General features: G+C 39.6%; 1 pseudogene; it reads right to left on the bottom strand.

The window, feature by feature from the left end:
* Positions 1-2,551: 2,551 nt before the first annotated feature.
* LOC147442260 (uncharacterized) lies at positions 2,552-4,036 on the bottom strand (annotated as a pseudogene).
* Positions 4,037-10,852: the final 6,816 nt, after the last annotated feature.

Here is a 10,852-nt window from a genome sequence, read left to right on the forward strand (position 1 = left end):
GTGTGTTAATGGGGATCGTTGGACTGAACTCAACATGTCGTTTTTTATTTGATATGATAAGCGTACAAGGTATTTTCATGACAGTGTGTTGTGTGTGTCATCATTTGTAGAACTGCTCTTTAATGCATGCTGGAAGTATGATAGCCAATTGCTGACAAGCTGCTACTTAACTGTTGTGCAGGTCCATGATGAAAAGGGAAGGGCGCTTGCTCCATTTGTAGAAAGGGATACGATGAGAAAAGAAAGACAAGCCCGCCAGTTGTAGAAAAGGAATTAATAGTTCTCCTTGTATGGAAAAATAGACACGTTGTAAAAAGCGTATCTCTTTTGGGACAAAAATGTATCTTTAAATAGTAGTAGTAGTGTCTAATGTGTGTCTCTATTCTGGGCCCCGTACTTTTACTGGCACCTCTACCCTATAGACACAGAGAGAAAGAGAGGGCCTTTTGCCAATTTGTAGAGAGAGAGAAAGGGTTTTGCTAGATTGTAGAGAGAGAGAGGGCTTGCCAAAAATGTCTTTTTCTAACATTATAAAATATGGGCACACTGAAAAAGTTTTGGGGTCTAGGTCAAAAGTTGAAGGATTTGCTAGTAATTACACTAAAATTCTTCAAATTTTTGGGGTCTGGGTCAAAAGTTGAAGCATTTGCCAGTAGCTACATTAAAAATTCTTTAAATTTTGTAAATTTTGTCGGTTTCTTTCAAGTCAAGCTTGGAAACTAAAAAGGATTTTGCAATTTAAACCGGTTTAAGATACACTGATCCTTGCTTTTGAGCAAACACCGGAGAGAAAGAGGGCATTTCGGTGGAACAATTTAGTGTTCGGAAAGAACCATTTTTCCAAACATACAAAATTATTTTCCAAGAGGAAATTTTAGAGAATTAGGCTTATTTTTTGGGTTTTTACAGAATTTTTCTCTATTTGTGGGAGGAATTTCTCCTTTTCCCCTTGCCCTCAATCGGCAATTTTGAAATTGAAAACATCACGATATTAAGTTGACACACATTTTTCCGAACATCGGTGGAATGAGAGAGAGAGAGAGAGAGAGAGAGAGAGAGAGAGAGAGAGAGTAGTCAAAAAACAATGAAAAGGACCATAAGAGACTCATAAATGAAAGGACATGTTCAAAACTAAATATCAAAGAAGATTTCAATCGTTCAGTGCTTCACATACAAATGTCAAACATATTCTAACCCCTTTTCATTGATTGAAAAAAACATTTTGTTGGGCTTGTTGGTTAAGGAAAAACTAATGTAAAAGCTAAGATTTGCCAAAACTTAAGCTATTTATCAAAATTTATAACTAAAATGCCCAATTTTGACCTTGAAAATCAAGATTTGAAAAAATCACAATAAAATCACACTAAGGAAATCCAAAGAAAATTTCAATGCTTCACATCATATCATATCGCATGAAAAGACAAGGTGAGGAGTCACGATGGCCTGCCCAGATGATTAGTAATTTTTTGTTTAAAGATGAATGCAGCTGAGAGAATGCTTACTTCAAAGGCAGAATAAAATCTAACCCTACACATGAAAATTAAAATGTGGACTTCAGGTGCGAGAGAGAGGCCTTCAAAGATTGACAGATGTGGTATGGGGGATGTTTGTTTTTCTGTCAAGACAATGCAACACAGCAAAGCAGATGAGCAGAAGCAGACCTTCCCAAGATAATGCAATGAGATATAATGTCATGGCATTGTACCAGCCAATGCCAGCCTCCAAGGCCAACCGCCTTCTTCACAACTCCTTGCAAGCCAACTAGAATAGATTTTGTTCGATTATTGCCTATCATGATGACCTTGGTATGGCGCGGAAACATAGACAGCTCGTCATCAAAGCCCTCGTCGTTCGCACCCCCTGAGCACATCACCCCTTCCTCATAGCTCTTTCCTCTGATCGCACCTCCTCCATCTCCATCTCTGTGTCCATCTCCATCATCTTTAAATCAAGTGCTCTTCTTAACAAGGGCTCCCAATATATCTCTCCAGAATGTTCAATTAGCATTGATTAAGCCCCAAGAAGCCCCCCATGGCCACTAGAATTTATGTTTCAATTGGTTTGAGTTGAAATTAAGGATCCATAATTTGTCATACAGCTGAATTGGAAAGCGCACAATACAGAATTGGCTTTGTATGATGATGATGATCTTGGTCTACAAGGATCAAAAAGAAGATTGAGCTAAGCTGAGCAGCTCAAAGACATACAAATAAGGTACAAGTTTTGGATAGAGAGGTAGTCTAAAGCTTGAAAAGATTTAACTCAGCAAGAATGTAGGATTTGCATGGGGATAAAATGCCAATATGCTTGCCTGATCTGATGAAATTGTGCTTACCTCTAGACGGGTGCATGTTGGAGAGAAAGGGCGTGTGGATATGCGCACGCGCGTGTGTGTAGCGAAGAGAGAGCTTGCACTGTGGCAGGCAGAGCTGGGCAATGCCGAGAAGAGGGCTTCTGTCAGAGATTGAAAGAGAGACGAGCTGCAACCACACGCGAGCTAGCGGAAGCGTCAGGTGACAGCAACGTAAACTCGCACGCCTTCTCCACATCGTTAATGCACTCCTCAACTCTCCATAACCATGGAGCCATGTCTCGTTGCAACAGTGCTTGTCGTCAACAAATTTTCAACCATGAAAGGAGCTTGAGGATGCAGCGATGGTGGGAAATGAAGAAAGTTAGCCGTGGGATTGTGGCTGATGGCCATGCAAGTGAAGGAACTTGCTTGACTATACATCGTAATAATCAAGGAGTGGAACTGCTCTTGTCTGGGGTAGACTGTCTGCATTGTGGTTATAGAGTGGTCCAGAAGCTCCGACAACATGGATGGAGGGGGGTATCTGCTTGTATGACGGTGATGAAGATGATGATGTGGGGAAGGGCGTGGAGTTGATGTTGATCCCAACCTCCAGCGTGGAATGGTCATGAGGGTGATGATAGTACATGCTTTCATTTCCCGCATGGTTATAATCTGGCCCTCCAAATCCTAGGAAGTCTTCCAACTTAGGCCCATCTTCTGTCTTCACTCGCACACCAAAGTTCTGTAGAGCCAATATATTACTCGGATGACTTGTTGCCTCTGCCTGGAAATAGTGTTGACGAGGATCGTGACAATCTTCTAAATCGCAGCCTGCATCGCCGTTGCCTCCTACCAGATTTACCAAACATGTGTTCATTAGGTAGTGCGGTTGCAAAGGTGCAAACTGCTCCAAAGCTTTAAAGTGAGGCCATTCTGCATGTACAAATACTTGCTAAGTCCCTTTAATTCACAAGTTGCCTCGAACCTTAGGTGCAGGACAGCCAAGAGGTAAACTAGCTTAGCCGGCATAAGGACAGATTTGTGTATGCGAGAGATAACTACAGAAGGCCAGAAGAGAAAACATGGTGAAAGTGAAGGAGCTTCGCGAAGCAACGCGCAAAGGTAATAATCGATTTTCGGAAGCAAGAAAACTGCATGCACATTGTTGGTAGGTGTTGTGGATGTTCGATGTCTTCATTTAAGAGGGATGAATAATTAAGGCTCAAAGAAGCGTGATTAAGGAGTGACTAATTACACTTACTTCAGGGAGTCGCTACTTACACTGACGCAGATAAATGAGGAGAAGAAATTGCTAAACGACCATGAATGCTTACCAGATGAAGAGGACGAGTTGGGAAAAGCTTCTATGACAGCTTCATGACTGCTGGTGCCTGCTAAATGTGACCTGATGCGAGCAATATCAAGCATCTGAGAGGTGAAGGAGCCGTGATTTTCTGCAGGTAAATAAACAAAGCATAAGGAAGAGGATGTGCAGTTGCTACTGTAGCAGGCATAACTCAAAGGAGAGCTCAAACTTTCCGCATGCAACTGAGCTGGCGGTTGGTGTTGATGATGATCATGATCGCTGCTTTGATAAAGGTTGAGGTGAGCGCCTCTGTACACACCTCCTGTGCCATGCATAGCATTATGATGAGCGACATATGCAGCTTCCTCCGCAGGGGATCTTTCCAAGTAAGGAGACAACGAGAAGGAAAGCTAGTTGTTGACAGAAGTCCCCATTAATAATCAACACCCTCTAGATGTCCTGTGATATCTGCAGGTCGACGTGCAAAAGATGCTCAAGAAACAACATTGCCTGCTGCATAGCTTGTAGCAAGCTTGACCTTGGTACTTGAACGGTTTAAATCGACACTAGTCAAGCAAAGCTGGAGAAGCTGCATCGACGCTACGATTCTAAAGTCTTCGAATTAGGAGGATTTGACGACCAAGTTATAATGGGTGAAAGGGAGCAAGCTGTAGACCAGACTGATGCAAGAAGGTGCGGGCCGTCCAATTTCTGGGTGAGAGAGAGAGAGAGAGAGAGAGAGAGAGAGAGAGAGAGAGAGAGAGAGTCGTGTGTGTGTGTGTGTGAATGAGAGAGAGAGAGAGAGTGCCTATGTGTGTCACAATCTGTGTGCACGCACGACAGTAGAAGAGGCCTGCCCTTGTTTTCCTCCTCTATCACATCAAGGTCATGTCGTCCTGCAACCCTCGCCTTCACACAAAGCTAAAAACCTACTGGCCGTCCATGTGGACGCCATCCATCAAAGGACGCCCAACCCAACCCAACACTAAGGCTTTTTCTTCAGCGGGCCAATAAGTCCAATCTATATCTATACTATATATAATTGAGTTTAAAATTTTCAAGAAAGGAGAGGGCATCCATGTGTCACTCTCTCCTTCATTTCAAAAACCTTAAGAAACATTTGGTTTGAAATATAAAAGTGAAGGGTAGGTAGCAAGTACTCTAATGGTAGAAAATGAAAAGACTTAAAAGACTTAGTTTTGACTTCTCAGTTCTATCAAAAAGTCACAATACTTAGTACTATATCTATATCTATACTTAGTACTATATCTATATCTAGATTCTATACTTCTATACTCTTTATAATGCAGCTTAAATTTTTCAAGGAAGGAGAGACCCTCCATGTGTCACTCATTGCTTCACTTAAGAGAAAACCTCTCTAAAATGCAAAAGGGAGGGTAAGATTGTACGAATCTTTTCAAGGTTTTGTCATAATGTAAAATCAAAAGAATATCTCTTTCTTTGGTAATAGAAAGTGCTTTAGTCATAGAAAGTCAAATATTCTCTCCTCTACAAAGAATAACTGTATTGGTTAAAATGCACATAACAAAAAGGAGATAAATTAGTGAAGATTTTATTTAAATATATTTGGTTTTTTCTTTTCAAGAGGTTTTTTTCGAGACCAATATTGATCTTATTTTAAAAAAAAACTTTTTATTTCTTTAAAGATATTGAGAAAAAAAGTAAACAACTTGTGTGGTGTCGACTTGGGATAGTTTCACTTTAAGAAAATACATGCAAATGAAGGAGTAGTTATCGATGTTATTGTGAGAGAGAGAGAGAGAGAGAGAGAGAGAGAGAGAGAGAATTTTTTTTTGAGCTCGTAGGGCTCCGTCTCACCAAGGACACCCTTCAAGCCCTTCAAATTTCTGGGGGGGGGGGGGGGGGGAGGGGGGGTCACTTAATATCTCTCTCTCTCACACACACACACACACGCGCGCGCACACACACGCACATATCTTGAAAAAGAAAGAATTTAAAATGTTGTAGGAGCGATCCAATGAGATCTCAAAGATCTATTCGATGGTCTTAAGTTTAAGACCTTAGAGAGAGAGAGAGAGAGAGAGAGAGAGAGAGAGAGAGACAGACAGAGAGAGATTTTTCTTTCAAGCTCATAGGACTCCCTTTCACCAAGGACACCCTTCAAGCCCTTCAAATTTCGGGGGGGGGGGGGGGGGGGGGGGGGGGGGGGGGGGGGAACCTTCTATACTATATATAATGCAGCTTAAAATTTTGAAGCAAGGAGAGACCCTCCATGTGTCACTCATTGCTTCACTTCAAAGAAAACCTTATAAAAGAACCTTTTCACCCCTTCAATTTTTAACCTTTCAAAGCATAAAAAAAAGGGTTTGATTGTACCTTTTCAACTTTACTTTTCCTTAATTGAAGGATGACTCAACTTTTCTTTGGGAAAGTCAATACCCATAAAATTTCAAAATTTAAGAAATTGTTCGTATGTACACTAGCAAAATTTTGTCTGTTTACTTCAAGGTAAACTTCAAATCTAGCTAGGATTTTTTTTTTAATACACTAAAATCCAATTTTAATGAACATTGGTTTCGAATAACCCCAAAATGGAAGGACGTGTGTGTGTGTTTGTGTGTGTATGTGTGTATGAGAGAGAGAGAGAGAGAGGGGGGGGGGGTCTCAAAGAGAGCCAAAAAAAAAAATTGATTGAAAGAATTTTAAAGTAAATCTATCTATATTATTCTTTCAATTTTAGACCTTTCAAAGCATTAAAAAAAGTTTTGATTTTACTTTTTCAACCTTACTTTTCCTTCATTTGAAGGATGGCTCAACTTTTCTTTCAGAAAGCCAATAGCTATAAAATTTTAAAATTTAAGAAATTGTTCGTATATACACTAGCCAAATTTTGAAATCTAGCTAGGATGTTTTAATTAATACACTAAAGTCCAATTTTAATCGAACATGGGTTTCGAATAACCCCAAAATGGAAGGACGTGTGTGTGTGTGTGTGTGAGAGAGAGAGAGAGAGAGAGAGAGAGGGGGAGGGAGGTTTCTCAAAGAGAGTGCCAAAAAAAATTTATTGATTGAAATAATTTTAAAGTAAATCTATCTATACTATTTTTTATTGAGCTTAAGAAATTCTCAAGCGATGGAGACTCCCACGCGTCGTCAAATCACTTCACTCTTGAACGTGCATGTGCAACCCAATTTTGTGTGCACGTACGTGTGTGTGTGTGTGTGTGTGTGTGTGTGTGTGAGAGAGAGAGAGAGAGAGAGAGAGAGAGAGAGAGAGAGAGAGAGGGAACACCTCTATGCATCGTGTGTTGGGAGAGAAGCCTGTAGCATTTCACGGTGGCATTGAGCATGTAGTAGATGCTCGTGATTACGTGGCCTATCGAGGACCAAAATGGCATAGTCGCCCGCTCAATGTTTAGCTAGAAACGATAGCCCACATATATGATGTATCTATGAGGGCCAATACTTCTCTGCTTCTCTCTTAAATCTCCATGCACGACTCCCCCCACTCTGCCCCTTTGCGTGTGTGTGTGTGTAGGTTTTGTGAGGATACTCGAATCGCTCCACTCCGCTCCTTTCCTTCACGAGAATTGTGTCAAGCCCTAGTGTTGATGATCAATATGAGTTATGAGCCTAGAGATTGCATTTCAAACTATCTTCCATATGGCTATCAAGGTATGCTTCTGCTCTCTCTCTCTCTCTCTCTCTCTCTCTCTCTCACACACACACACACACACACACACACACACACACACGCACTCACGCACGTGCACGCGCGCACACACACAAAAGTTATCATCTAGCACAAGAGAGAGAGCATGTGTGTTGCCATCTTTTATAAAGTGATGTGAAATCGATAAATTTGTTGTTGCAAGATAGTATCTGCATGTGGAAAGTCAAGTGCATGTAATCATTTTTGTTTTCTTCATGCACGAAGCTGAGAGTTTCCTTACATATGCTTGCAATCACATTGGAGAACAATACTCCATTTCTATGTTGTGTTCAGTTTATAGGTCATCTATATGAGGTTTATCACTTGAAGAATTGGTTTTCCTTTACATGTTTAACAAGGCCACAATTAACTTTTACAAATGTACTTTAGATATACAAGTTTATACGATGGTCCTTTCACATATAGAGTTTTTTGTTACCCTTACCAATATGAAAGCAATTGTTAGATTTTCTTATTCAAGTTTCTTGAACTTTTTCATGAAGGCTATCCCTTTATCCCTATCTCATCTTTTAGTGTGGTTCATGTGATGTCAATGTTTTTCCCCTTTGAAATGTTGTATTTAATGTTTTTTTACAACTTGAAGTTGTTATTGTTCCCTAATTGCACCTTGCACTCACACAAGATCTACAACCACAATTTTGGCTCTTTTTTCATGAAAAAAGCAAGCACTTCAAGTGTCAATCATGACTTTATATCAATTCACAAGTTTCATATGCATACATGGGCACTTGCCCACATGTACACACAAGGTATTACTATAGCCTTGACGAGTAAAGCATAGGACAAAGTTTAATCTATATAGGCAGTTGGAAAACAACATCTTGCTTGGCAGAGCTTTGGTTGTTGTGTCTTCCAAGTGTGGTGTATTCTTGAAGCACAACGAGTTCTCGATGACAATCTTGATTGACCTTGACATTGCTTTAGTTGAGATTTATGTCAGGTGTGGGACACATGAAACAAGTTGTAGGTCGTTGTCATCTAATGCATAAGGATAGACTCTCTCCAAATGAAATTTCATGTTTGTGATGAGCGTCATGTCCGGGATGTTAGATCTTGGACTACTCTTATTTTACGGTCCACCAACATGGGCAGGCCAAGAAACTTTGGGTTATTTTAATCAAATATGTAATTAGGGCCCCTCTCTTCTTGCATTCATCTACACTTGCATTTTGAAGGCACACGACATAATGCAAGAAGATAAAATGGGTGAGCACATTCACGATGAGATGAGTAGTCAAGGGCTATTGGAAAGTAGCATCATCGTGCTTGGCGGAGCTTTGTTTTTCAAGTTTTTTGTACTGTTGAAAGCACGAGATTTTGACACTGCACTACCATGTTGAAATGTTGCCTCTTGGATTGGATTGGTTGTTGTAGCATATGCTCTTGGAGTGCTCTTATGCCCAGTGAGGGAAACATGAGGGAAAGATGAGAAATCTTTGGACTATTTTAGGGAAGACAACATGAAGGCTTCTCTCTAGACGATAACCTGTGAATGATGATGAAGCTTTGGGATGCTTTTAGACGAGTTGAAGAAAGGGCTTCTTTGCAATGTTGCAACTTAATGGAATTTTCCACTCTGCAAGAAGTTGATATGAGAGATAAATTTATAATGTGATGGTAAGTGGGGCTCCTAGAAGAAAATATCATGTTTTGGCAATTATTTGGCCAACATGTACGTCAATTGTGGTGATGTTGAAAAAGCCATTGATGAGGTCTTATTATGCAAAATGTTGTGTCTTGGATTGCATTGTTTGTTGCAATATATGATCTTGGTTGCCCTTATTCCAAGCGAGGGAAAGACAAGAGAACGGTGAGGAAGCTATGGGCTCTTTCTAGGGGAGACAAAGATAGGCCTTCTCAATTAGCTTTGGGATGCTTTCAAAGGAGGAAAAGGAAGGGCTTCTTTCCGGATCTCATTCCAAATTTTGCCTCTACGATTGCATTGTTTGTTGTGCTATATGCTCTTGGACTGTGCTTATGCCCAATGAGGGAAACACTACAAAAAGGTGAGGAAGCTCTTTGCTATTTTTAGGAAAGGCAAAGCAAGGGCTTCTCTTAATATGCAATCAACTGCAAACAATGATAAGGAAGTTGTGTGATGCTTTCAGAGGAGGTGAAGGGCAGTATTGGCAAGACGGTTTTAAAAGTGTTTCATTCTTTTGAAAGTACAATAAGGCTTTGACTTACTTACAATTTGAGTATGAGCTAGCATCTATTGAACTATATTGAATGCAAGATATGCCCACTAGAAGGGCAAGATGAGGAAGGTTTGGTCATAAGCAAATGCAAGAAGATATACAACATCCAAATGCATTCACCTTTGCTTGTGTTTTGAAGAATCATTCAAATGCGTTTGGAATAGTACACGCTATGTAGAGCTACAAATCTTCATAGCTTAAACACCAAGTTTACCATGGCTATACATACTATCTAGACCCTGAAACAATTAATATCCTAGGAGCTCCAAGTTGTATCTCATGTCCATATCGCTACCAAACAACATTTAATAATATAAAGTTCCATGGGACAATGTAACTGCTTAATAAATTAGCAATTATTTTTATATTTTAACAAAAAAAGAAAAATAAGTTGAGCCATCCAATTGGATTCTCTTTTTGAGATGCCACCTCCTACATAAGATCACTATTTATTGATAGTTGAATGGAGAGCCTTATTAGAGCATTGGATAGGATAATTTATTTTGATAATGAAGCATTCAAGATATAATTGGCACTACCTTGTGGATGCATAGAGAATGTTTGCACAGGTCTTCACCTTGAAGGGGGGAGGGGAAGAGGAGGATTACCAAAATTGGGACTTGCTTTTTCTTGGCCGCAGCAACGCGTGGGTCTCATATTAGTAATATTTATGCGACTATCACGTGAGTACTGCAGAAGGTCTTTTTTTTCCTCAAATTTTTAGATTCAAAAAGATACCATAAAATGTAATTAATTAATTTTTATATAGATTGAATTTTTTGTCAAAAATTTACAGAGAAGGAGTTTAAAATAGTCCTTGAAGGCACCTGATATACAAAATTTATATTTAGTGACACACCAAGTCAAATTTCCAAGATAACATGGTTTTCTTAGAGTAATAGTGTATTTTCAAAAGGGTAGCTAACATTTTTCACCCATAGAAAATAAATAAAATGCCCAACAAAAATCAACCCTGTCATTGCCATCCCAAATAGGGAGATAGATTGCCCAGTTAAGGTACCTTTTACCAGTTCTTGGATATTTTGTCATTTTCGTTTTTAAGAGTTAAACCGTGAAAAATGCTTAAAAATCAATAATTTCTCTTAATTTTGATAGGCAAAGGTGGCTATCAAAAATCAACCCCACACAAGCATGCACACATAGAGAAAAATGTTTTAGCGTCGAGCGAATTACGCAGCAAGTGAAGAGAGAAGAGGAGAAAGAGAGAATAAAATGTTTAAGGGTGTAAGGACAATCTAAAAAAGACGCTAAAGTTACACAACAAGTCTTTAACACTTGAATATCTATGGAGAGAGAGAGAGAGAGAGAGAGAGAGA

This window comes from Adiantum capillus-veneris, chromosome 14 (genome assembly GCF_014529385.1).
Source record: "Adiantum capillus-veneris isolate H3 chromosome 14, ASM1452938v2, whole genome shotgun sequence".
NCBI classification, from domain to species: Eukaryota; Viridiplantae; Streptophyta; class Polypodiopsida; order Polypodiales; family Pteridaceae; genus Adiantum; species Adiantum capillus-veneris.